Source organism: Diceros bicornis, chromosome 27 (genome assembly GCF_020826845.1).
Source record: "Diceros bicornis minor isolate mBicDic1 chromosome 27, mDicBic1.mat.cur, whole genome shotgun sequence".
Classification (NCBI taxonomy): Eukaryota; Metazoa; Chordata; class Mammalia; order Perissodactyla; family Rhinocerotidae; genus Diceros; species Diceros bicornis.
In genome coordinates this window covers 19,439,488-19,464,986 of record NC_080766.1, presented here as the reverse complement: position 1 = coordinate 19,464,986, position 25,499 = coordinate 19,439,488, and the positions used below count along the sequence as shown (strand labels likewise).

At 38.4% G+C, this 25,499-nt stretch overlaps 1 long non-coding RNA gene across 7 annotated transcripts in view; it reads right to left on the bottom strand.

Annotated features, from left to right (window-relative positions):
* The window catches only part of LOC131392784 (uncharacterized), a 124,629-nt gene that overhangs the window by 65,773 nt on the left and 33,357 nt on the right, over window positions 1-25,499 (bottom strand). For 5 of the 7 annotated variants that reach the window (XR_009215774.1, XR_009215778.1, XR_009215773.1 and 2 more), the window contains exons 2-3: window positions 14,359-14,488; window positions 822-1,023 (exon numbers count right to left, since the gene is read on the bottom strand). The exons of 1 other annotated variant lie outside the window; for it this stretch is intronic. This is a non-coding gene — a long non-coding RNA (uncharacterized LOC131392784). The remainder of the gene's footprint in view (window positions 1-821; window positions 1,024-14,358; window positions 14,489-25,499) is intronic. One more of the 7 variants, XR_009215775.1, reaches the window with a different exon arrangement.

Here is a 25,499-nt window from a genome sequence, read left to right as displayed (position 1 = left end):
ATATATTTATTTATATTGAGGTAGCATTGGTTTATAACACTATATAAATTTCAGGTGTACATCATTATATTTCGACTTCTGTATAGACTGCATGTGTTCACCATCAAAAGTCTAGCCGCCATCTATCACTGTAGAGATGTCTGGCTGACGCCTTGATTGCAGGCTTAGGAGATACCCTGTACCAGAATCATCTGACAAACCTGCTTCCAAATTCCTGACCCACTGAGATAACAAATGTTTGTTGTTTTAAGACACTAAATCTTCAAGTAATTTGTTATACAGCAATATGCCTGATTTACTACTTATCTCCTTTCTGCTGCCTAGAATCGATGCCGATTCTAGGATGGATGGATGGAAGCAGAATCCATGAAGTTGACTGTATGTGACTGTATATGAGCTTCCCTAGGAGGCTCACAAGCAGAGCAGCTTTGCATGATGCACTCTAGTGAAGCAGTCTACACTGACATTGGATATGCTGGACGCTCAGGCACTGCAACACTGCTGGAGGCCTATAGACCTTGTGGTATACAAGGAGTTCATCAAACGTTATCAAGAACAAAGATATTACTCCATGTTTCTGTAAAGCTAAGGGTACTGAGCATTTGCCCAGGACATGGAAGACTCAATAGCAATAGACTGCCTTGTGAACTAAGCCCTATTTCAAGCGATGAAGAGAGGAGATATGATCAGATTTATATCTTGAAAACATCAATTGATCACACTGGCTGCTGTTCCTCCTACCCATTCAGTCCCTCTTTCCCCAAATAGTCCAGAAAACAGACTCCCTCATATATTGTTCCAGGACGTTAAATTGTCACTACCTTTAGAAGAGCCATTTGCCAGTTTACCAATGACCTCGTCTCAGTTCTCTTTCATCTTGAGTTGTGTGTAGAATTCAGCACTGCTGACGTGAGCTGGTTCATTTTCTGATACCACACGATCAAATTCCGTACCTCTGTTAATTTCTGAGACATTCACCAACAAGTTCTTATCCTGCTTTCTTTGTGTTCTGCCTCTTCAACTCTTTAAATACAATAATTATAATGATAATGAAATTGATGAACAAAGTTTTTGATATTTTGTGTTCGAGTTAATGCGCGTTCTAATACAGCTTTGTTAGGAATAGGAAAATGGGCCATTGGAGAGTCTGGCAATACGAACTTAAGAGTCACCAGCATAGGCATGATATTTGAAGCTGGTTGCGCATAAGATTATGGGGAAGAAGGACAAAAAAAAGGGCACAGCGATTAGACTTAGTAGACCTTTTCAGGGAGTTGAAGAAAAAGCTAGAAAGAAATAGATGTTTCATCTAAGCCTCATATTATAATTATAACTGAATATCCATCCTTTACTAGAGCTACTAAAAAAGAATTACAACAATACTAACCAATTTTCAATTGCACCTCTTATTTCTTCTGACCTTTTTAATATAGGAGCTAAGTTACTAAGTATTGACAGAGAAAAGGAGAACTAGAGATTTGTATAATGCGTTTGCTGGGTAATTGGTCACTGGAAAAAATCAGTTTTTTGTTAATTAAGCAGTATTTTAAATGTTTTATTAAGGGCGAGTAGGAGTCAGATATCATTATTGAAAGTTAACTAGTCGTGTTCAAAGACGGAATAATCTCTGGTAAAATTGAAAATCTTAATTTTCTCATGTAGAAAAGAGCACAAGTGATTCTTATTCGACAGGAAATCTATTACCGTGAAATTGTCCTTTCAACATTCAAAAAGAGAGAAAGCAGCCTTAAATCCCTCCGAAATCAAACTAAGTCAGTTGTATGAGGAAATGAAAAGGCAAACAGAACTTGTCGAATGTGTTGTTCATGAAAATGGTTTGGAAAATTTAATAAGAATGAAATTCTTATATAAATTCATTTGCTAAATTTTATGAGCACAATATAAATTTCTGTTGGGGGGAAAACTAAGAAAAACCTCAAAATGAAGAAAAAAATTTAAGAAATTTTTGTTTATTCAAATGAAGCAAATGAATGTGAGGAGTTCAAATTACTGGGAAAGTCTATGTGGTTGAAAGTTACAGTGATTTGGCAGCTGTGGTAGGCAGAATAATGGCCCCTGAAATATGCCCACTCCCTAACATCGGGAACCTGTGAATGTGTTACCTTACACGGCAAAAGGAACTTTGCAGATCTGGTTAAAAGAAGAGACCTTGAAATGGGGAGATTATCCTGGATCACCTATGTGGACTCAGTCTGATCATGTGAGTCCATAAAAGAGGAGAACCTTTCCTGGCTGAGTTAGAGAGATGCTACAGAAGAAGGAGGAGAGATTTGAAGCTGGGGAAGGACTCGACCCACCGTTGCTAGTTTTGAAGATGGAAGATGGGGCCTGAGAGCCAAGGAATGCAGTGGTGTCTGGAAGCTGGAAACGGCCCTCAGCTGACAGCCAGCAAGGAAACGGGGCCTTCAGTCTTACGACTACAGGGAACTGAATTCTACTAACAACCTGAATGAGCAAGGAAACGGGTCCTCCCCTAGTGACTCCAGAGAGGATACAGCATTTGATTTTAGGCCTGTGAGACACGTGTCAGACTTCTGATCTACAAAACTGTAAGATAATACAATTTGTAGTAATTTGTTAGAACAGCAATGGAAAATTAATACAGCAAGTTTATTTGACATATGCATAACTATTAAATAAATGGCCTCCAGTAAATCTCCCAGTCTAGACAAGTTTGCACTAAAGCCCTTAATATACCTTTTAGATGGAGCTGGTTTTTAGCCTCCAATTAAAAACAAAATCTAATCCAATTCCTAAAATACCTATCATTGTTTTGAGTTATAGTTTAACTAAAGAAGATAAATTTGGAATCATGTTTTCAGTTGTTGTTACAAATCATTAACAATAATAAATCAGACTGCATCTTTAACTTTTTCATACTTACTACGATATATTTGTGAAAGGAAGAATTAATTCTCACCATTTCTGTAAAATGATGATCTAGATGGACACTACGTTGGTTACACGTACAGATCTGATGGTTTTCTTGGCTACGCTGGAAGGCTGACATATAAGGTCATTCTATGTTCCCTCCAACCAAAGAATAAGAATTCAGCTTAACTCAGTAATCTTTTAGTGCATGCACCATGGTATTGTAGAACGAGCATGGTTCTTGGAATCAAAAGTCCTTGGTTGAATGACAGCTTCACCATATATTGTGTCAGACAAGTCAACAAATCTCTCTGAATGACAGTTTCCTAATTTGTGATATATGAACAATATCTACCTTAAGTTTCTTCTTGAAATAGAATAAAATTACTCTTCAAATCTTATGCTTTTGTTATAATGTTCGGTGTAATATGCAAACACTGAGTGGCAATGTGATATTTTGGCAGTTTCCACCAGGGATTGAAACAAGTGGGACCAAATATATTACAGAAAAGAACAAGTTGGGTGGAGTGGGAGAGGCAAGGTGGAGGTAGTAGAAATGTTTCCAGTAAAACTGACCAGAGCAGCAGAAGAGGTACTGGTAGGCTAGGAGACTGAGACCAAGGTGAAGATGCAATCTTAAATTCCGCCTGAGGTGTCTGGAAGAGAGAGACTCATGCTATGAGTCCCTCGAACAGTGCTGGTTTTCAGTGTCAATCTGAGAAGCTTCTGGCAAGGACTTGTTTAGGCTCCAGGGGCTCTCAATTCAATTTAGAGGCAAAGGACTCCTGATGTACCACATGGTCTGGGTCTTATTGATTCTGAGGGTGGACAGAGCTGAGCATGTTGGTGGCATCAGAGGCCCCTGGGCCAGGTCTGAGTTTGGCAGATGGGGCAGGAACTGACAAAAACAAACCCAAAACCTGTGCCTCTAGGTATCAACAGGATCATATTAATGACCATTACTTAAAATTTCTTCACCTGTGCCCTCACCTGAATAATGCAGTACCTTCCTACAACTAACTCTTTAGGTTGAAGAAATAGATCTAATTTAAACAAAAACAGATTTTGTTTGCAGAAACTGGAAGGGCACTCAAAACCTCAGGATGGAATAACAGGGTCTCAGGATGTAGGTCTAACAAAGGGAGTGAGGACATAAAGGATTCTGCTTTTGGCTCTTCTCTGTTTTCTATTCTATTCTATTCTTTGCTTAATTCTTTCCTTTCTGTCTGTACATTTGATTCCATCACTTGTCTACTCTGGCAGAAAAATTTGGCTTCCAATAACTTTCGAGTTTTATGTAAAATATGCTCAGCCACCCAGAAAGAGGGTCTTATTCCCAGATCAAAAATCCCTGGGGCGAGAGCTGCCAATGGTCAAAGCCAGAACAATGGAAGCAACCAAAAAAGTAGTACTGACTTATAACTCAAAGTATAAAATAAATATCTATGAATTCATGCCAATATAAATAGATGATTAAATAAATATGTAAATAAATAAACAAGGAAGAAGATGCAAATCTCTTGTGCAGAAAAATTCCAAATAATTTGTGTAGACACTATGTCCATAAGAAGGTGGTGTGTAACTCCCCACTCTTTAACTGTGAGTTTCACAGAGTGACTTCCTTCCAAATACTACCGTATGGAAGAAGGGGAAAAGAGTAACTTTATAGTGGAGAAAACTGACAAATACTACCTTAGCCAGTTTCAAGATTACTATCAACAGTGATAAGCCACATTGATAGTAAGCACTCTCCATATGATGTGACGAGAAAGACAATGTATCTCCGTGGTCTTTCTCCTCAAAACCGGTAACTCCAGTCTCCAGTCAAGTATTACAAAATACCTGAGCAGTACTCCTCAAAACTGTCAAGGTCATCAAAACAAAGAAAGCCTTAATATAATGTATCTATGTTCACTAATTGCAAAAAATGTACCATACTAATGTAAGATGTTAATAATAGTGGAAACAGGGTGTGAGGTGGCGCATACTATCTTCACAACTTTTCTGCAAATCTAAAACTAATATAAAATAAAAAGTTTGTTTAGAAAAATCTTTGGAGAAGGGCCTGATGAACTCATCATGGCTCAGATATCCACCTTGAACTAATAAATGAGGACAATAGGGATGAAGCCAAGCTCCAGAACATGGAAGCTTACTGTAGCCATAATCATGTTGGTGTGCGTGTGTGTGTGTGTGTGTGTGTGTGTAGGGGAGCAGGGATGTTAGTGGAAAAATCCAAGATAACAGTGCCGGGCAGATTATTTAAGAGATGCCCATTAAATTTGATTTCCTTCCTTACCCAGATACCTCCCATGGTTATTTTGGAAGTCTGTGGGATTCTGTCGTTTTTCCACTCCAGCTCCCTCTTCTCTCTCACACTAGATTGGTGTCTGTTGCCCTCACCATGCCAATGCCCTTGGTGCCCTACCTAACATCACCGCCAAGGGAATTGTCCAAGGCACTAACCCTGAGGGCACCAAAATATTGCTAGAAAAAAATTTAATAGAAACTTTGCGAGATAAAGGTGAGCAATTAAACAGAAAGTAGAACAAAGATAAAAAAGATGCATAATTTAAGAGACAAAAGATCAGAGACCTGGAATTCCAGAAAGCAAGGACAAAAAAAATAAAATAAAATAAAATATGGAATGGATAACATTGTCAAAAAATACAAGGTGATTTCCCAGTGCTGAAACTTGCAATTAAAGACAGCAGAGTCTTCAGCACAATGAATGAAGACACATCCCTGTGAAAATTCAAATTACTAAGGATGAAGAGAAGACTCTAAAATTTTTCTTGAGAAAAAAATGTGACCTAGAGAAAAATGACAGGTCTGGTCCCACATTTTCCATCAACAACGTTAAATGTTAGAAGACAGTGAAGAAATAGCTTTAAAGTTCTAATGAATAATGTCACAAGCTTCATAAAATATTTCCTGCACCCTTGAAAGGGAGGTTATTTGAGGTTGGACTATGTCCAAAAGAAAAGATAATTAAGACAGAAAAATTCTTGGCATCCTTGAAATAGTGGAGCCAATTTGCCTCTAGAAGAGCAGCGAAAGGAAACTCCAGAACTGCAGTTATGCAGCAGGGCTGGAGTTCAGCCAGTCCAAACTGAGGCAGCAGGCCAAATGGTGATTCACTAGGACACCTATTATTGTTTTATATCTATTGGTACTGGAATAAATGCAAGAAATCACCACAATTAGAAAATTGATTACAAAGGCTGTTAAAAACATATCACAGTAATCAATCTATACTGCTTGGATCAGCAGAAAATTATATTTCCATTCTTAATAGTCTTATTGACTTTCATCTTTTACATCAACCTACAGATAAAGCATCAAAGAATTAATCACACCTATGTACTATTAAGTTTGACATTGCAAAAGTTATGATGCAGATGATAGAAGTTGCGGAGAAAAGAATAGAGAGATGCTGAAATGAAAACCATGGTCATTACTATCATCTTAAAAAGTAGGAAGAAAAATGCCTTGGTATTTGGCCAAAGTATGCATTTGGTTTACTGCTATAAAATATACCGTCCACAGCTGTGGAAATAGAGATGTTACTATTTTATTAAAGATACAATGTAGCTGCGTGAGGAACTCAAAATAGAAATATAACAACTGGTTGGAAGGGGGTTGGTGGTATGCCAGCTCATTCCTCACTTATTATAATAAATTAGATTAGGTCTAAAATTTATAAATCAGGGAATAGGATAAGAAGCATATTATTAAAAGATACAGAAGGAAAAAATCAAACAAAAATGATATAGTAGAAGAGTTGTTTCTGGGAAATGGGCTTATAGATTGAAAAAGATGGAATTGTGCATGTATTAATTTAATGATGTGGAAAAAATCTTTAAAAGAGATGATAAAATAGCAAAAATATGTTGGTTGGAGGTGAAAGAATTATATTAATAGATCTTACTATAGTTCATCTCAGAGAGGAAACTGTATTTATTTAGAAAACTCTTTTGATAAATTGCTTAGGGCTGAAGTTCCTTTTGGCTATTTCTGGTTATTGTGCATACTATTTACACTTATCTAGTATTTCACTTTGTTTATTTTGATTTTAAAAATACCATACAAATAAAATGTGGCTCTTGTTATCAGTCTTGATCTCAATAAGAACAGTACATTCAAAATAGGAAATTCAAGCAGGGTTTATTTACAAAGGGACTGTTTGCAAGGGTGCAGGAAGGGGGTCCATCAGGAATGGTGCAGTGACCTGGAGCTCAGTAGCAACCAAGATGTCATCACCCTCTAGGTCTAAAGCAACAGAGAGGGGGAATGGTTTCTAGAACTTGGAAGGAAGAAGTTGTGGGGGTGTCACTATGAAAGGTGTATTGTCTTTTGGATGGAAGATACAGCCAGCTTAAAGTGACCTTGAAAGGAGAGATTAGGGAACTAAATACATTGGTTTCACTCTTGTGCCTCCATAAACTATTCTACTAGGGCTTTCTATTGGTAGAAGCCAACAAGCAGACAGAAGTCATGGAATCTTGATCTAGGCCAGCTCCCTGGGGCAGAGAGAAGTGTGGAGAGTAGATCTACAGGAGAAAATGGAAGATTTTTGGTATAGTTTGACCCTTAGCCCCCTCAGCATTCACCTTTTTCGTTTTTTTTGTCTAGGTGGTAAGCTTGTGTTTCCAACACAGGAGGACAAAGAGACACACATTTCACGTTAAACAAACATAGTCATCATTTGATATGGTTCAAGATACAGGAAAAAAGTGCATTCATCTGCGCATTATTATTTTCTTTTTAGGTGTTAGATTAAAAAAATTCTAAATCAAGGTTGTCACTTAGAAAGGAAAAACCATAACTAACGCCTAGGAGACTGTTGGACTATAATATTGAATAAAAATTAGGCAATCTTTATTTTAGATATTCAGAACTAATTATTTCTTGATCATTTATTGCTTAAATTGAAACCAGTGCTAGAAATAAAGTATGAAAAAAATTTTTTAAAAACTTTAAAAGAAATATTGTAGTGTAGCACAGATTTCCTCAAACTGTGTCCCGTAGAACACTATAGCGTTTAGGCGTTTAAGGAAGAATAAGTTCCAGGATCCACAAGAAATTTGTGTAGACACAAGATTTTGGCATCAGGTACCTTTGTCACTTTCTGTCTATTTACCCTTAAGAGAGTTATTTCAGCACTCTTGATCTCATATTTTCTAATTTATAAAATGACACAAGTCAGTATTTCAAACGCCTACAAAATCCAGGCTGGATACTTGGATGAATAAAGCATGTGGTGAGAGGCAGCACAGTTTGGTGAAGAGTATTGTAAAGTGGGGAAATTATGTCCTGTCCACAGACATTGGTGGCTTCCAGGCTCCAGCCCATCGTTACTACGTGGGAACACCAGCCTAGTTTTGCCAGATCTTTCGATATCGATGTGCAATCTCCACATTTTAAAATGTGGTAAATAATTCCAAAGGTTTAAAAAGATGATGTGTGCTAAACAATGCATCTCTGCAAACCAGATTAGCCCTATGGATGAGCAATTTGTAACCTTTGGATTAGCTGAATTTTAACCAATCTTCAAATACCAATATTTTGTGATTCTATTGGACTAGCTAAGAATTAAGAATGTTATATCAGGGCCAGCTATTAATAACTTTGATATATTGTTGTTGCCTGAATAACATATGGTAGAATTTTAGCTCAGAATAAAAGTTAGTCATCTTCTGTTTTTGAATTATTATTAAGGTATAACAACATTTTCAGTTATTGAGAAAGAAAAAGGTCTTCGAAGACTTTAGTCTATATATGAGAAAGCTTTTAGGAGACCTGTAAGTAGAGCTTTTATGAAATGCTAATGCACACGTGTGGTAGATGGTTGGGAATCAACAAGATAAACCCCAGTGGGGTCGTAAGTGTGGACCAGATTTATGGGACTCCACTCAATCATCACGTGTATTACTAAAAGGATGGTAAAAGCCTATGTAAGGATTCAGCTGTCGGTCACATGACCTGATCTAGGGACAAGATAAAAGCTTATATGGATCTCGTGGAAGCCTGCCAATACTTGTCTCCATAATACATGATGAAACTCTGACAGTAAAGTACTCCCGGGAGTTGGGTATTAAATTAGAGAGGCGGCAGCTCTCTTTTCTGCTGTTTTCAGATATCTAGGCATGGCTTTCTAATACACTGCTAATTTAGAAGCCAGAAGATGAAAGTGCTATCTTAATATCTCTCCAACACCTCATCTTTTCTATCTCTGCTTTACCATAGTTCAGAGATATGGAAATATTAATGTGTGAGATGGCCCATTCACGATGCTGCTACTTTCTTAGGATAATATCACACATGCATCGATTAAAGATGGTCTTAAGAAAGATCATCTCACTCTTCCTAGAAAATATGTGTATACTTGTGCTTTAGACCAAGATAATTTTTGTTCCAAAAAGTCAGAGAGTCAGTCAGTCGAACTTACGTTTAATAGGAAGACAATTTTATTTTTCAAATAGCAATCACCAGAATTATTTCTGCATAGAAGTGTCTTTCTTCAGAAAAATAATGATCTTTATAATAGAAGAGGTGGAACTTGGTATGCCCAGGACAATAGGAGAAGAGGGTGAGAGAGACTGATGTGGGAAGAGGGAGAGAGAGGATGGTAGAAGATTATCTGCATGTTGTGAATCCTCCTTGAAACCTCCCAAAATCTTCAATAAAGCCCACTAAACTCACAACTGTTTTTCAATTCTAATTTTAAAAATTGTGGTAAAATATACATAACACAAAATTTACCATTTAACCAATTTTTTTTTTGGTGAGGAAGATTAGCCCTGAGCTAACATTTGTTGCCAATCCTCCTCTTTTTGCTGAGGAAGATTGGCCCTGAGCTAACGTCTGTGCTCATCTTCCTCTGCTTTATATGTGGGACACCTGCCACAGCATGGCTTGATAAGCAGTGCATATGTCCATGCCTGAGATCTGAACCTGCGAACCTCGGGCTGCCGAAGTGGAGCACCTGAACCTAACCACTATGCCACTGGGCCGACCCCCATTTTAACCTTTTTTTAAGTGCACAGTTCAGTGGCATTAAGTACATTCACATTGTTATGCAACCATCACCATCATTCATCTCTGGAATTTTTTCATTATGTCAAAGTGAAAATCTGTACTCATTAAACAATAACTCCCCTCCTCCCAGCCACTGGCAACCACCATTCTACTTTCTGTCTCTATGAATTTGACTACTCTAGGTACCTCATATAAGTGGAATTATACAATATTTGTTCTTTTGTGAGAAATTCTTGTTGACACGGTTTTGTACTGTGGAAATCAATGAAAGGGCTGAATTTCACATGAGAAACAAGATTCTGAAGGAAGCACAGGAGCTGGAGGCAGGGCTGGCTCCAGTAATATGACAGAAGTCCAAGCTAGAGCCACAGGGCCAGATCTGGAACACAAATGTGATTAGCCTGTAGAGTGCTTTAAAACATTTTAATTATATGACATCATTTAAAATGGGGGAGATTTTAATAAAGATTCAGATATCCTGCCCTTCTTATAAAATCTGGCATTAAGGGGCATGTATTTCCCCAGCTACAATCAGATAGGCAGCATACGCACCCTCTAGCTTTTTCCTTATACTCAAAATGCTTTATTTATACATCCTTAATTTATTCACAGGATGAATAATATTCATAGAGTTCTGAATATTCATAGTAATTTTGGAATATGTGTTTAGATCTCCCCATATATAGCAATGGATCCAAATTTATCCATATCCTGAGTGGCAGGGAGGCTTCTTATGACATCTGGGCTACAAACCAAAAAAAGACATTCATTGTGAGGATATAAAGTTGTCCTGTGGACCCTAAGGGGGGTGGATCAGTGGGTTTGGTGGGAACCCTGAAACAGGAGAGAAGTCAGCCTGCAAAGCAGACACCCTGTCTAGCTCTCATTCATCTGAGAAAGCACGCACTCTGCTCTTTGCATCTTCTGTATGTCTGCTTTATTCATCTATGTTTCTTAGGACAAAATCATGTTTCTAATATGGCTCTCGAAAGCCACTACAATTGCTGCCTGTTCAAGTGCCACCAACCGACTGATTATAGATTCTGAATCCCAATTCCAATCCTGGGTGAGAGAATCTGGTGGTCTGGTTCATGTCTGCTCAGCCACACTTCTGCTTTAGCTGTGGCTGGAGTGGATAGTTCTGGGCAGGCTTTCACTCGCTTCAGGTTGCCAGTGCTTTGCCCATGAATCTTTGCTGTCTGCCCTGCAGCTCCTCTGATGCTAGTGATGCCCCAGGAGCTCACTTTGTCCAAGACGTTGGCTTGTAAGGGTGAGGAAGCCAACATCCTGGGAGTTTACACCCCCTCAAACAATGAACAGTGAGAGCTGCTGCAAAAATGCTCCTGCTTCTCATCCTTCTAGCATGAGACTCTGGGATGCTGTTCTGCACACTTTTCTGGAAGTCCAAGCAGAATGGAGCACCTTGTGTCCACAGTGGCAATCTCAATAACGTACCCTTACATTGCCTCTTCCTCTTTCCCCGTCTCGCTCTTCTCATCCCCTCACTCCTGCTCACTGAGATCACTTCCTGAAAAAGGCTAAGGCATTTAAGCCCCTTCTGATATCTAAGCCAACCTGCTCAGGAGTGTTGTCACAGGCTCTACTTTTCAGGGAAGCCACGTGAGACAGCCTGGTTTGTGTCAGGTGTTTACCCACTTGTTATGGGTCAAATTATGTCCTCCAAAAAGATATGTTGAAGTCCTAACCTCCAGTACCTCAGAATGTGACCTTATTTGGAAATAGAGCTGTTGCAGATGTAATTAGTTAAGATGAGGTCATACTATAACAGGGTGTTCTTAGAAGAAGAGAAGAGACCCAAACACAATGAGGAGAGAACACCATGTGATGATGGAGGCAAGGACTGAAGTGCTACAGTGGCAAGCCAAGGAACTTCAAGAATTGCTAGCAACCACCAGAAGCTAGAAAGAGGCAAGGAAGAATTCTCTCTTGCAGATTTCAGAGAGAATGTGGTCATCCTGACACCGTGATTTCAGACTTCAAGCCTCCAGAACTGTGAGACAATAAACTTCTGTTGTTTTAAGCACCTGATTTGTGGTTCTTTGTTACAGCAGTCTTAGGAAATTAATACACCATTGTTGTAGCTTCTGTTGTCAGATAGTGAGTACATATGTGTGGCCTACTATCCACTTATTAGGGACCAGACCGTTCGAGAAGTGGATGTGGGCAGGTTTTGATTAAAGGGGATAGGGCTAGAGCAGAAACCATGGGCATCTATAACATAAGTGGAAATGTTTGTAAAAAGGTAAAATGATGGGGCTGGCCCCATGGCATAGCAGTTAAGCGCGCGTGCTCCGCTTCTGGCTGCCCGGGTTCAGATCCGGGCACGCACCGACACACCGCTTGTCAAGCCATACTGTGGCGGCGTCCCACGTAAAGTGGAGGAAGATGGACATGAATGTTAGCTCAGGGCCAGTCTTCCTCAGCAAAAAGAGGAGGACTGGCAGATGTTAGCTCAGGGCTGATCTTCCTCACACACACACAAAAAAGGTAAAATGATGATAACTGAAAAATAAAATGGAGAATTGACTTAAAGTCTATCCAAAAAAAAAAAAAAAAAGTAGAGCAAAATTCTCTATTAACATTGTACTAGCAATACTGCTATATTTTTTCCCACTTTTGTTTCCCTGGACACACAACTAGACTATGTTTCCCACGCTGTTCTCTAGTTAGACAAGGTTATATGACAAAATTCTGGCTGTAAATCAATTTAACTCAATAAGTTGATAAGCATATTTCTGATGCAAAGGACACAGGTCAACATCGGTTGGTAAAAAATATCATACAAAAATAGGAATAAAATATCTGTAAGTTAAAAATAGTTTTTCAATTGGTACAATATCTCAGATCTCCTAAGGCATTAAACTCTTTTCTGATATGTACACTGCTTCATCTTCAATGAATCTTAGGATCAGACAAAGGCTCACAAACAAAAGCATGTCTGGGCCTCATTGATAGTACAAGTCTGTGGATATTGTGAGGTCTGTGGAAAGTGATAAGGCCTTTCATGTGTGGGAAAAAGCTTAAAGTGAATGTTGTTGTATCTTTCTAGAATCAAACTACTGTTTATTGTTTCTCTAAGATTCTTTGGATAAGGCATTGTTGTGTCCATTTAGAATTTCTTCACCATAAAAACCATCAGCTATAGACATAACAGCAGAAGCAGTCAATACTTTCTTAATAATTGGATAGGATACTGTGCTAGGTACATGAATTATATATAAACTATTGTCCTTGAGAAGCTTATAATCTCATAAACTCTGTCTGCGTAATGGATAAAAATTAGAGAAAACCAACAATGATTGTGAGGAGAACAAGTAGGAAGTTATTCCAACAGTAAAGGACAGAGTTTGACTAGGATGGTGGTGGTGGACATAGAAAATTAGTGGGTTTGAGAAATATTTAGGAGGTAAAATCCATAAGAATCAATGATGAATTGAGTGAGTCAGAGGTAGATATTGATGACGACTCTTAGAATTGGGATTCTCTTAGAAGGATGGATGGTGGTGCCTTCTGCTGTGATGTGGAGCACTGGAGTGGGGGCGTATTTGGTTTTAGACTCATTGAATCTGAGGTATATTTTAGTAGGCACCTATACAGGCAGTCTGCAGCTCAGAGGAGTGGTCTGAATCAGAGATGGAAAAGTAGTACATTTGATTATGGGTAGTAATTGAAGCCACAGCGTGAATGAATTTTACTGTGGTGAGAGTGTAGAGGTAGAAGACGAGGCGCCCTAGGGACAGTGTTGAGGAGTCTATAGAGCTTAGTGATTGACAAGAGAAGAACAGTCCTGCAATCAGTTCCCAAACTTGAGCAGGTTTATAGGCCCAGGGCCGCTCCATGAATTGGGGGAGGCTGGGCCCTATTGAGAAGGTACTTTGTTACACAGCAGAAAATGTGTAATATAAATATTCCTCCTAGCCTTCCTGAGAGAGGCCCTGACCACTTCCCAGGATGAATGTGCATTGGGAAAGAGTAAATAATCAGATTTTTCAGGGATTTCTGAACACTGACTTGAAACTGACACTAATTCATGGAACTCCTGAATGCCATTATGGTTCACCAGTCAGAGTTGGGGCTTAATAAGATCAGGTAATCTTTGGAGTTTTGACTTGTATCAACTAAACAGTGGGCCCAGTGGCTCTCTGAAGCCACCTTGTGGTTATTCCTCAGTTTCCCAATGCCTAAGTGGCATGGACATACTCAGAAAATGGCAGAATTCCCACATAGGTTCCCTGACCTGTGGTAAGAAAGCCCAGTTTAGGTCACCTGAGTTGCCTCTACCTATCAAAATAGTAAACCAAAAGTAATACCATATTCCTGGGGGTACTGCAAAGATTAATGTCCCCATCAAAGACTTGAAAGATGCGGTGGTCGTGGTTCCTACCATATCCTCATTCAACTCACCTATTTGGCCTGTGCAGAAGACAGATGAATCTTGGAGAATGAAGGTTATCACAAATGTTATCAGGTGGTGATTTTAATTGCAGTTGAGGTTCCAGAAATGCTCTATTGCTGATACAAATCAACCCATATCCTGGCACTTAGTATGCGAGTATTAATACAGCAAATGATTATTTCTCTATACTTCTTATTAAACACCATCAGACACAGTTTGCTTTCAGCTGACAGAGTAGCAATACACCTTCATTGTCCTTTTTCAGGGCTGTTTCAGCAATCCAGTCTTACGTCATGATTTAGTCTGCAGGGACCTCGATCACTCTCCATTCTACTGCGCCACACTGAATCATTACACTGATGATAGTTTGCTGAGTGGATAAGGTAATGAGGAGTAGTAATGATTCTAGACACCTTTTTAATACACACGCATGCTAGATGGTGGAAAATAAATTCCGCAAAATTTAGTGATCTGCCACCATAGTAAAATTTCTAAGGGTCCAGTATCTGGGGTATCTCCATATGTCTTTTCCAGGCCTGAGGACAAGTTTCTGTATTTTGCCTCTTCTACCACAAAGAAAAAGGTACAGTGCCTAGTAAGCCTCTTTGGACTTTAGATGTAACATGTGCTTCATTCATGTGTGCTATTCTGACCCATTTACCAGGTGACTTGAAATCTCCCAGTGTTGAAAGATGCCAAGAATAAGAGAAGACCCTATAACAAGTCCAGATGTCTCTGCAAGTTGTTCTGCCACTGGTACAAGTATAGAATATATGATGGTGCTTGAAGTGTCAGTGGAGGATAGGGTTGCTGTATGGAGTCTTTGGCAGGATCCTATAGTAAACCATAGCACAGTGACCTAAGACTTTGGAGCAAAACTATACTATCCTCTGTAGATAACTTTTCATTTTGAGAAACAGCTCAACTATGGGCCACCAAGTTACCATGGAATCTGAGCTTCCCATCCAAAACTGAGTGTTCATGGTATCTGACCAAATTTATGATGGGAAGCTCAGGTTGCATGGTAATTTGATGGCCTATGGGTAAGTTGTTTCTCAAAAGGAGAAAAGACACAAGTTAGTGAGCACAGTAACACTCCATAATTAAACAGAAGTTGTATATATTGAGATTAGGCTTAAGCAGGTACGGAAGGCAAAAGAAAGTAGCATATGCAAATGGCTTAGATGGCCATGACCCAAACTCTTCCTACACTGCCCCTTTCCTCTCAACCAGCACTGAGGATCTAAAGGGAATTTTCCCATGACCAGTTGACTGAGGAAGACAGTTCTTCATGTTATGCTGACACCGCCAAAATGTGGATGGCTGCAGCACTATAACCCACTTTGGGGTGGCCCTGAATGTCAAAGGAGAAGGAAAATCTTCCCAGTTGGCAGAATTTCAAGCAGTTCTGTGAACTTTGTTGTTCGTTTTGCCTAGAGAGACAGCTGGAAGTACAGATCTATATTATTTCATGGAAAGCTAATAATTTGGCTTGATGGGGTTAGGGGCTTGGAAGGAACGTGATTGGAAAATCAGTGACACAGAGATTAGGAGAAGAAGTGTATCAATAGACTTCTCAGAATGGGCACAGAATGTTTATATTTGTGTCCCATGTGAATGATCACCAAAGAGCAATTTCTACAGAGGAAAATTGTAATAATAGGTGGACAAGATGATCTGTTCTCTGGACATAAGTCAGCCTCTTAAACCAAACACCCCTGTTCTTGCTTAATAGGCTCATCAACAAAGTAACCACAGTGACATGAGTGGGGATTATATATGGGCTCAGCAACATGGATTTTTACTCATTAAGGCCCATCTGGCTTCAGACACCATTGAGTGTCCATTCTGCCAACAGTGGAGATCAACACTGAGCCCCCAATATGGCACCCTTCCTCAAGAGCACTAGCCAGTTACCTGGAGGCAGGTAAGTTACATAGGCCCATTTGTGTCATGGAAGAAGTAACATTTGTTCTAAATGGAATATACCTTCACAGTGGACACAGATTTAACTTTTTTTCCTTCAATACTTCTGCAGAACTACCATCCATGAGCTTATTGAAAATCTTATTAACTGTCATGGCATTCCATACAACATTGCTTCTGACCAGGGAACTCATTTTACATCAAATGAAGTTCAGTGATGGGCTCATGCTCATGTAATTCACTGTTCTTACTACACTACCCTTATCCTGAAGCAGCTGGCCTGATAGAATAATGGAATGGCTTTTTCAAGCTCTGTTATTAGTGCCAGCTAGATGGCGATAACTTGCTAGTCTATGATAATTTTCTTTGGGATACAGTATATGTTCTAAATCAGTGACCAATATATGGTGTTGCTTCTCCCACAGCCAGTAGTCACAGTTCTGGGAATCAAAGGGTAGAAATGGGAGTGGATCCTCTTGCTGGTAACCGTAGAGATCCACTAGCAATATTTTTTGTTTTTCTTTCCCACAATTTTGGGCTCTACTGATCTAGAAGTTTTTGTTCCCAAGGGAGGAATGCCTTCCAACAGAGAACATAGCAATGGTTTCACTAACTTGGAAGTTGAGTGCTACTTGACCACTTTGGACTCCTCAGGCCAGTAAATCAATCAGCAAAGAAGAGCGTGACTCTCCTGGTTGGGGTGATTGACTCTGACTATAAAGAGGATATTAGGTTGCTTCTATCTAATAGGAGTAAGGAAGAGTATTTCTGGAATGCAAGAGATCCCCTGAAGTGCCACTTATTACTCCCATATCCTCTGATTAAAGTCAGTGGGAAACTACAACCCAAAACAGACAGGGTTCTAATGATCCAGATCCCTTAGGGAAGAAGGTTTGTGTCACCCTTCCAAGCAAAGAGCCGTGACCAGCGGAGGAGCTTGCTGAAGGCAAAAGGTCTGTGGAACGTGTAGTAGAAGAAGGCAGTTCGTTGTAAATACTAAATTTGACCACATGAACAGTTTTAGAAATAAGGATTATAATAATTAAAATAGTTTTTTTCTTAATTTTGATATGAATATGTTATGTGTATATATTAGCCATTTTTTCCTTCCCCTAAAATCAGAAGAAATATTGATACTCAAAAAACAGCATGCAAATAGGACAAGATGTAGATTTTTTTTTTTAAAAAAAAGAGTAGCTATTTGAAGTGTTTTTCATGATATAAGTGGATAATTTGAGGTATCCTCTTTTTACAATTGGAAGCTAATGAACTTAATGAGGAAGAGGTAAATATTAACACTCCTGTAGTTATTGTATGGCTCATGAGAACAGAACCCGATGGAGCAGAATAGAATTCTTCCTTCAACAATTTGCAGGTGTGGAGGATTTAGCTGCTTTCCTGTCTCCAGTAGTAAAAATAACTTACTTTTTCCATTGAAAGAAAAAGAGAATGAGAAGGGTGAATGTGTTCATCATTCAATGAAAGAATAAAACATTATTATGGGATAGATGGATAGATAGCTCTATACTACATAGTCTTGCTATAACTGATTATAGTAACACAGTTTTTAAAAAGAAATACTCATAAACATTTTCTTTCTCCTCCTAGTTAGCGCTTCCTGTGAGACATTGTTCCAAACAAACAAGACAATTTGGATCAAATGATCTACTTGCTGTTTTCTTTTAATTTGAAGGAGTCTATCATACAATAGGCAACCCACTAGGAATAATTTGACATCTATAGTAAACATACAGCCTTTGAAAAGAACTTTACAAGTGATCTTAGAAATTATGTCTATCATGGATATCTTTTAAAATTTTAAAGACGGATTAGTTCCCGACTTTGAGGAACTAGCCATGGGGTAACTAGAGATGCTCCATTTTTAATTTCTTTTTAGTAATTAGCCCCAAATGAAATAGTCAACTAGTTACTGGACCAGAGTACTGCAATAGGTTACAATGATCTACCTAATTTCATTTTTTAAGAATTGAGAGCCAACAGGGAAAAACTCAAACATGTTTTAGGTAGCACAAGAGTATATCTAAAATATTTCACCCTGAATATAGACCAGGGACTCAAGTCAAAATCAAGTCCAGACATGTTAGATTCTGTCCTTTCCTTTTCCATGACAGGTTTTGAAGGTTTGGTTAGAATAAACACTTTTCCCAAGTTGGCTTTGACTCACTAAAATATGTAGGTAGCTAAGTGGATGCAAGATTGTTTTTTTTTTTGTAGGGTACTATGCTGTCGTAATCAGAAACTTCAGAACAAAGAGGATAGAAATGGCCCGGAGAGTTATATGCACAAATATAAAGTGCTCCCTGAAGTTTTCATATATTGAAGGGAATGAAAGAATAGATAGTAAAAAAAATATATTTAGGGCCAGCAGGGTGGTATAGTGGTTAAGTTTACACGCTCCGCTTAGGCAGCCCGGGGTTCCCAGGTTTGGATCCTGGGCATGGATCAATGCACTGCTTGTCAAGCCATAGCCATGCTATGTCAAGCTATGTGGCGGTGTCCCATATAAGGCAGAGGAAGATGGGCATGGATGTTAGCCTAGAGTCAATCTTCCTCAGCAAAAAGAGGAGGATTGGCAACAGATGTTAACTCAGGGCTAATCTTCCTCACACACACACATACAAATATATATATATATGTATATATATATAACCATTTTACAGTGTTGGCCTCCATATCAATCCACATTAAATTTATCTGCCATAAATTATTCAGATGATAGTACAATAACATCATTTCATTTACTCAACAAAAATATATTTGGCAGTGATTGTGGGATAGATTCTCTGTAAGCCATGGAAATTTAGTGGTGAACAGAGTCCCAACTTTCTTAGAGCTTACATTTTAATGGAGGTAAAGAGAAGTAAGTAAGCTTTTACTTGTTTGTGGAGAAGTACTAAAGGATTTGGTAGTACTTATGACAGACACATGATTTGGGGTGGTAGAGTAGTTGCAGGAAGCAAGGAGAGTGAGTTCAAAGCTGAGAGCTAAAGGGTGAATAGGAATTAGCCAGATAATGAAGAGGGAGGAAGACATATTCAAGTGACAGTAGCACTCCACGCAATAGTCTAGGGGCAAGAAAGAACATGGCGCATTTGGGGAGCTGAAAGAACTCTAGCATCCCTGGTGCTGAGTGGTATGTGTGTGTGTTTGTGAGATAATGGAATCCAGGCTAAAGACATAAGAATGGGTCAGACCATGAAGGGATCTGTACACCAGGTGAAGGGATTTCAATATTATCTTCAGGTCATCAGTTGCTGATGCATTTTAGGCAGAGACTGGAGAGACCTACATTTTTTCATGGATCATTTTGGCTTTATTGGGAAGGATGGATTGGATGAATGATAAAACTCCACCTGGAAAGAAAGCCTGTGATTCACGTCTGCAAGAAAAGGGAATACGAGGTCATAGATGACAACAGAGAGGCTGGGGAGGAAATTGGTGTTATAGCCAACGGCAGGCTGTAACCAATGTGACGGCCAAACGGCGTGAACCTCAAGGCAGTAGTGTTTTTGTTTTGTTATAAACAAAAGAGGTGGAGAAGGAATGGTGTGGAAACAGGAGGTAAAAATAAAGGGCATGCTGGCCCCGCCTCCCAATACTGAATGAGCAAGCTCAGTTTAAGAGCACTGTAGGAGAATGGTCTTAGGGGTTGGGACTTGCATTCAAATCACAGAAATGAAGAGAACTTTCATTACAGAGGTACAGGATGTTCAAGTAGTTACAGAGGGTCCAGAGAAGATAGGCTAAACACTTAGAAGGAAAGAAGGAACAAAATTAGATTATGGTTACAAACAAAAGCAAAAAACAACTTTCCATGTGTTCCCAGAAAGGACTATGCAAGATGGTCTAGTCCGGTGGTTATCATCTTGAGGTGGTTTTGCCCATCAGGGACATTTGGCAATGTCTGGAGATGTTTTTGGTTGTCACAACTGGGTGGGGCGGGGTGGGCTGGAGTGGGAGTGGGTTGCTACTGGCATCTAGTAGGTAGAGGTCAGGGATGCTGTCACGCATCCTACAATGCACAAGCCAGTGCCTCAACAGCAAAGATTTTTCTGGGTTAAAGTTTGCATAGTACCAAGAACCAGCAACTGTCATAGATTTAAACAAAAGCTGAGTAGTGGTCTTATAATGTATTACACAGCCATTCTTCAACAATTTTTATTGCATCAATTATACATTTTTAAATATGAATTTAATATTTGCTACCATTTAGCCCTTCTTCATCGCTAATAATGGAATGGAAAAAATCTCAATTTGAGCTAAATATATATTTAGTAAAATAAGACACCAGTCTTCATATCTATAGCCTTCAAATATAGTAATCTTTAAATTGAAGTATGCATATTCCTGGAGTCCATGAAGGTTTTCTAGAGGATATGTCATCATGGATCACTATAAGGAAATTAATTATTGTACTCACAACTTTCATAAGCAATTTTCTGGAATTATTCTGCCTGAGAGCCTCTCTGTGGTCTTCCAGGTCTCTTTCCTAACTTTCCTTTCACAACCTTCTTTCTTTCACCTTTTACCTCTCACCCTTTTTAAATTGTATTATGGTGCATTACAGTTGTAAAAGCCTCTAGACACCATTAACAGGATTGTTTGAGAATGTATCCTTCCTAGGAAGAACAAAGCAAAAAATTTCGGTATGAAATACTGAAGGCAGTGGTGATGACATACTTAATTTAGGATCCAAACCCAAGACGAATCTCCTTGCCTCTGCTTCTCTATCTTCCTGTCTATCTACCTTAAAAAATAACTTTGAAGTGAGAAGCTTTGTCACATAAATGCATATTAAATATTTGAGTTAAAAAAATTAAGTTAGATTTTTTGGGTTTAGGTTTTTCATTATGAAATCCAATTATTGTACTGTCTTAAATTCAAGGATGTCACCAAGAACAAATCTGAAAGAGGTAGTACTGTTTATGTCTAAACTAAATAGGCACTATCACACCTTTGACGATCATATGCTGGCTTCCCTATTCTCTCTCCTGTCTATCAATTGTCATTCTTGTTCTCTGGGTTCCCAAATATAGTAGCAATCATCATTCTATTTCTTTTTTATTAATCAAGAAATGGCTGGGAATGAAGATTTGTTAGAACTCTGGAGACAAAAAGAATCAATTTTTATATGAGGGTCCATGGAGGCTCTCCTTTGAATAAAATTTATGATAATTGGCATATGGATTTTTCAGTGTTGCATTTTTTTGACTACATTGAAGTTTAATTTACTTAACCTTAAAATTCATTACTTGTAAATGTAAATTTCAATGATTTTTACTAAATTTGTAGAGCTTTCCCACAATCTTCATAATCTAGGTTTACAACATTTCCATTGCCTCAAAAAGAGTCATTGTGCTCTTTTGGAGCCAGGTTCCACTCTCATTCCCAACCCCAGCCAACCACGATTCTGCTTCTGTTTTATCCGTTTACCTTTCCTGGGCATTTCAAATAAATGGGATCATACAATATTCTCTAGTCTTTCGTCTCTGGCTTCTTCCACTTTGCCTAATGCTTTTGAGGCTTATTCTTGTTATAGCATATATCAATAGTTTAATTCCTTTTATTGCTGAGTAGCATAGCATGTTGTTCATTTACCAGCTAATGGACATTTAGATTGTTTCTTGGCTACCACAAATAATGCTGCTATGAACATTCACATACAAGTCTTCACATGGACATATTTCCTTTTACTTGGGTAATTCTGTAGAAGTGAAATTGCTGGGTTGTCTGATAAGTTTATATTTAACTTTTTAAAGAAATTGCCAAAATCTTTTGAAAATGGCCATACTATTTTATATTCCCACCAGAAATCTATGAGAGTTCCAATTTCTCTATATCCTTATTAATACTTATTATTGTCTGTCTTTTTTATTATAGCCATTCTAGTGGGTGTAAAGTGGTATCTTGTTTTGGTTTTAGTTTGTATTTGCCTAATAACAAATGATGTTTAGCATTTTTTCATGTGCCATTCATACATCTTCTTTGGTTTAGTGTCTGTTCAAATCCTTTGACCATTTTTAAATTGGGTTTTTTGTCTGCTTCTTGTTGAGTTGTAAGTTTTTAAATATATTTTGGATATATTCCTATATCAGATATATAATTTCAAATATTATCTCCCAGTCTGTGACTTGTCTTTTCGTTTTTTTTAATGGTGAAACTTTGAAGTGCAAAAATTTTTATTTGGATATAGTGCAATTTCTCATTTTTTTCTTTTCTGTAAATTGTGCTTTTGGAATTATATCTAAGAACTTTTGCCTAATCCAAGATCATAAAGAATTTCTCATATGCTTTCTTCTAGAAATTTTATAGCTTTTATTCTTATATTTAAGTCTATGTTCCATTTTGAGTTACTCTTTTTAAAAAAAATTTTATGTGAGGTAAGAGTCTAAATTCATATTTTTCATATGTGTATCCAATTTTCCCAACATCATTTCTTGAAAAGACTATCCTCAACCCTTTGAATTCTGTCAAAAATCGATTGACCATAAATGTAAGGTTCATTTTGCATCTAACTTCATCCTGTTGCGGTCAGAGAAGATAACTTTTTGTAGGATGACTATCTTTTTAAATCTACTGAAACTTAATCTGTGGGCCAACATATGGTCTATCCTGGAGAATGCCCCATGTGCACTTGAGAAGAATGTGTATTCTGTTGTTGGGTAGAGTGTTCTGCATATATCTCTTAGATCTAGTTGGTTTATTGTGTTGTTCAAGTCCTCTATTTTCTTACCTATCTTCTTTCTGGTTGTTCTATTCATTATCAAGAGCGAGGCATTGAAGTCTCCAACCGTTATTGTAGAACTGTCTAATTTCTCCCTTCATTTCTGCCGATGTTTGCTTCACACATTTTGATGGTCTGTTATTAGATGTGTAAATGTTTAGAATTGTTGTATCTCTCAGTATTGAATCTTTTATTAATATATAATGTCCTCCTTTGTCTCTTGTAAACTTTTTTGATTTAAAACCTATTTTGTCTGAAACTAGTATAGCCACTGCTGCTCTCTTTTGGTTACTATTTGCATGGAATATCTTTTCCTATTCTTTACTTTCAATCTATTTGTGTCTTTTTATCTACAGTGAGTCTCCGTGGACAGCATATAGTTGGATCATGTGTGTTTATCTGCTCTTCAATTCTTTTTTTGATTGGAGAGTTTAATCCATTTACATTTAAAGTAATTATTGATAAGGAGAGACCTACTTCTGTTATTTTCCTCTGGAAGTTGGTTCAGCTGGAGAGTGAGGGGCTAGCAACAATAAGTAGGCAGCAACAATCGCTGCCCACCTCTGTGTCTGCATCGCCATGATCGGAAGCAGCAATCAGTGATCAAAGCACCCATGGCCGATATTTGGAGGACAGGGTTCTCATCGCCCACCCTGGTTCCCTCAAACTCCTTGCAAGCTGCTCTAAGAAGCTGCCACGCAGCTGGGGGTGGGAGATGGGCAGCTGCTACTGTGCTAAGAGCTCAAATTGACTGAAGTTAACAACAATTTACCCTCTAAGCCTTCCCCTTAAGTTGCAAGTCTTCCAAACTCTCCAGAGCTCCAAACTACAGTCATACGCTGCATAACAAAGTTTTGGTCAACAATGGACCACATATACGATGGTGGTCCTGTAAGATTATAATGGAGCTGAAAAACTCCTATTACCTAGTGATGTCATAGCTGTTGTAACATCGAAGTGCAATGCATTACTTGTGTTTGTGGTGATGCTAATGTAACCAAACCTACTGCACTGTCAGTAGTATAAAAGTGTAGCACATACAATTATGTAAAGTACATAATACTTGATCATGACAATAAACGACTATGTTACTGGTTTATACTATACTTTTTATCATTATTTTAGAGTGTACTCTTTCTACTTATAAAGAAAAAGTTTACTATAAAACAGTATGCCATGTTTTATAGTAGCCTCATACATCTGGTGTTTATTGCATCTCTTGATTGCATCATTTTCTCTTGTGCTTGATTGAATCTTGTGTTGTTTTGTTCATCATGGCCTCGAAGCATATAAAATCCACTGCTAATGTTGCCAGTAAGAGGCCACATTGAATGATTGACCTGGAAAAAAATTAAAAGTGATTAAGGACTATGAAGGTGGAAAATCGGTGATGGCTATTTCTTCCCAGTCAGGCATGTCCCACTCCACCACAGCTGTGGTCTTGAAGGACAAGAACAAAGTGACGGAAGTTGTTAAAGGATCTGATTCATTGAAGGCAACACGACTAACAAAAATTTGAGAAGAGCCTATATCAGACATGGAGAAGCTTCTAATGACCTGGATTGAAGACCAGACACAGAAGCATATCCCTCTCAGCACCGTGATGATCATAGCCAAAGCAAGAAGTTTGTTTGCGATGTTGAAAGAAAAGGCTGGACCTGACTATGATGTTGAATTTACTGCTAGCTCCGGGTGGTTTAAACAATTCAAGAATCGTTATTCATTATATAATGTGAAAGTGAGTGGTGAGTCTGTGAGCACTGATGTGAAGACAACTGAAGAACTTTTGGAAACTCTAGATAAGCTGATTGTGGAGGAAAATTACTTACCAGAGCCAATATTCAATATGGATGAAACCTCCCTATTCTGGAAAAGGATGCCTGAAAGAACTTTCACCCATAAGGAGGCCAAGTCAATGTTTGGTTTCAAGGCTTTTAAGGACAAGATAACAGTCTTGCTTGGGGACAATGTTGCAGGCTACAAATTGGAATGATTTGTGGTCTGGTACAGTGAGAACCCCAAAGCCTTTAAGCATATCTATAAGCACACACTGCCAGTGTACTATAGGAGTAATAAGAAGTCATGGATGACCCAGCTCCTCTCCCAGGATGCCCTCCTGAATTACTATGCCAACGAAATGGAGAAGTACTGTTTGGAGAATAACATACCTTTCAAGATTTTGCTTATTATTGTTAACGTTCCTGGACATCTTTCTTTTATTGATGATCTTCATCCTAATATGAAAGTGATGTTTTTCCCTCCAAACACCTCCTCTGTGATCCAACCAATGGATCAAGGAGTTACAGTAGCTTTTAAGGCTACCACCTGAGGAGGACCTTTGCCCAGGCTGTTGCTACAACTGAGGAAGACACTGAGAAGACATTGATGTAATTCTGGAAAGATTACAACATCTACAACTGCATCAAGAATCTTGCTTGGGCTTGGGATGATATCACCAAGGAGTGTATGAATGGCATC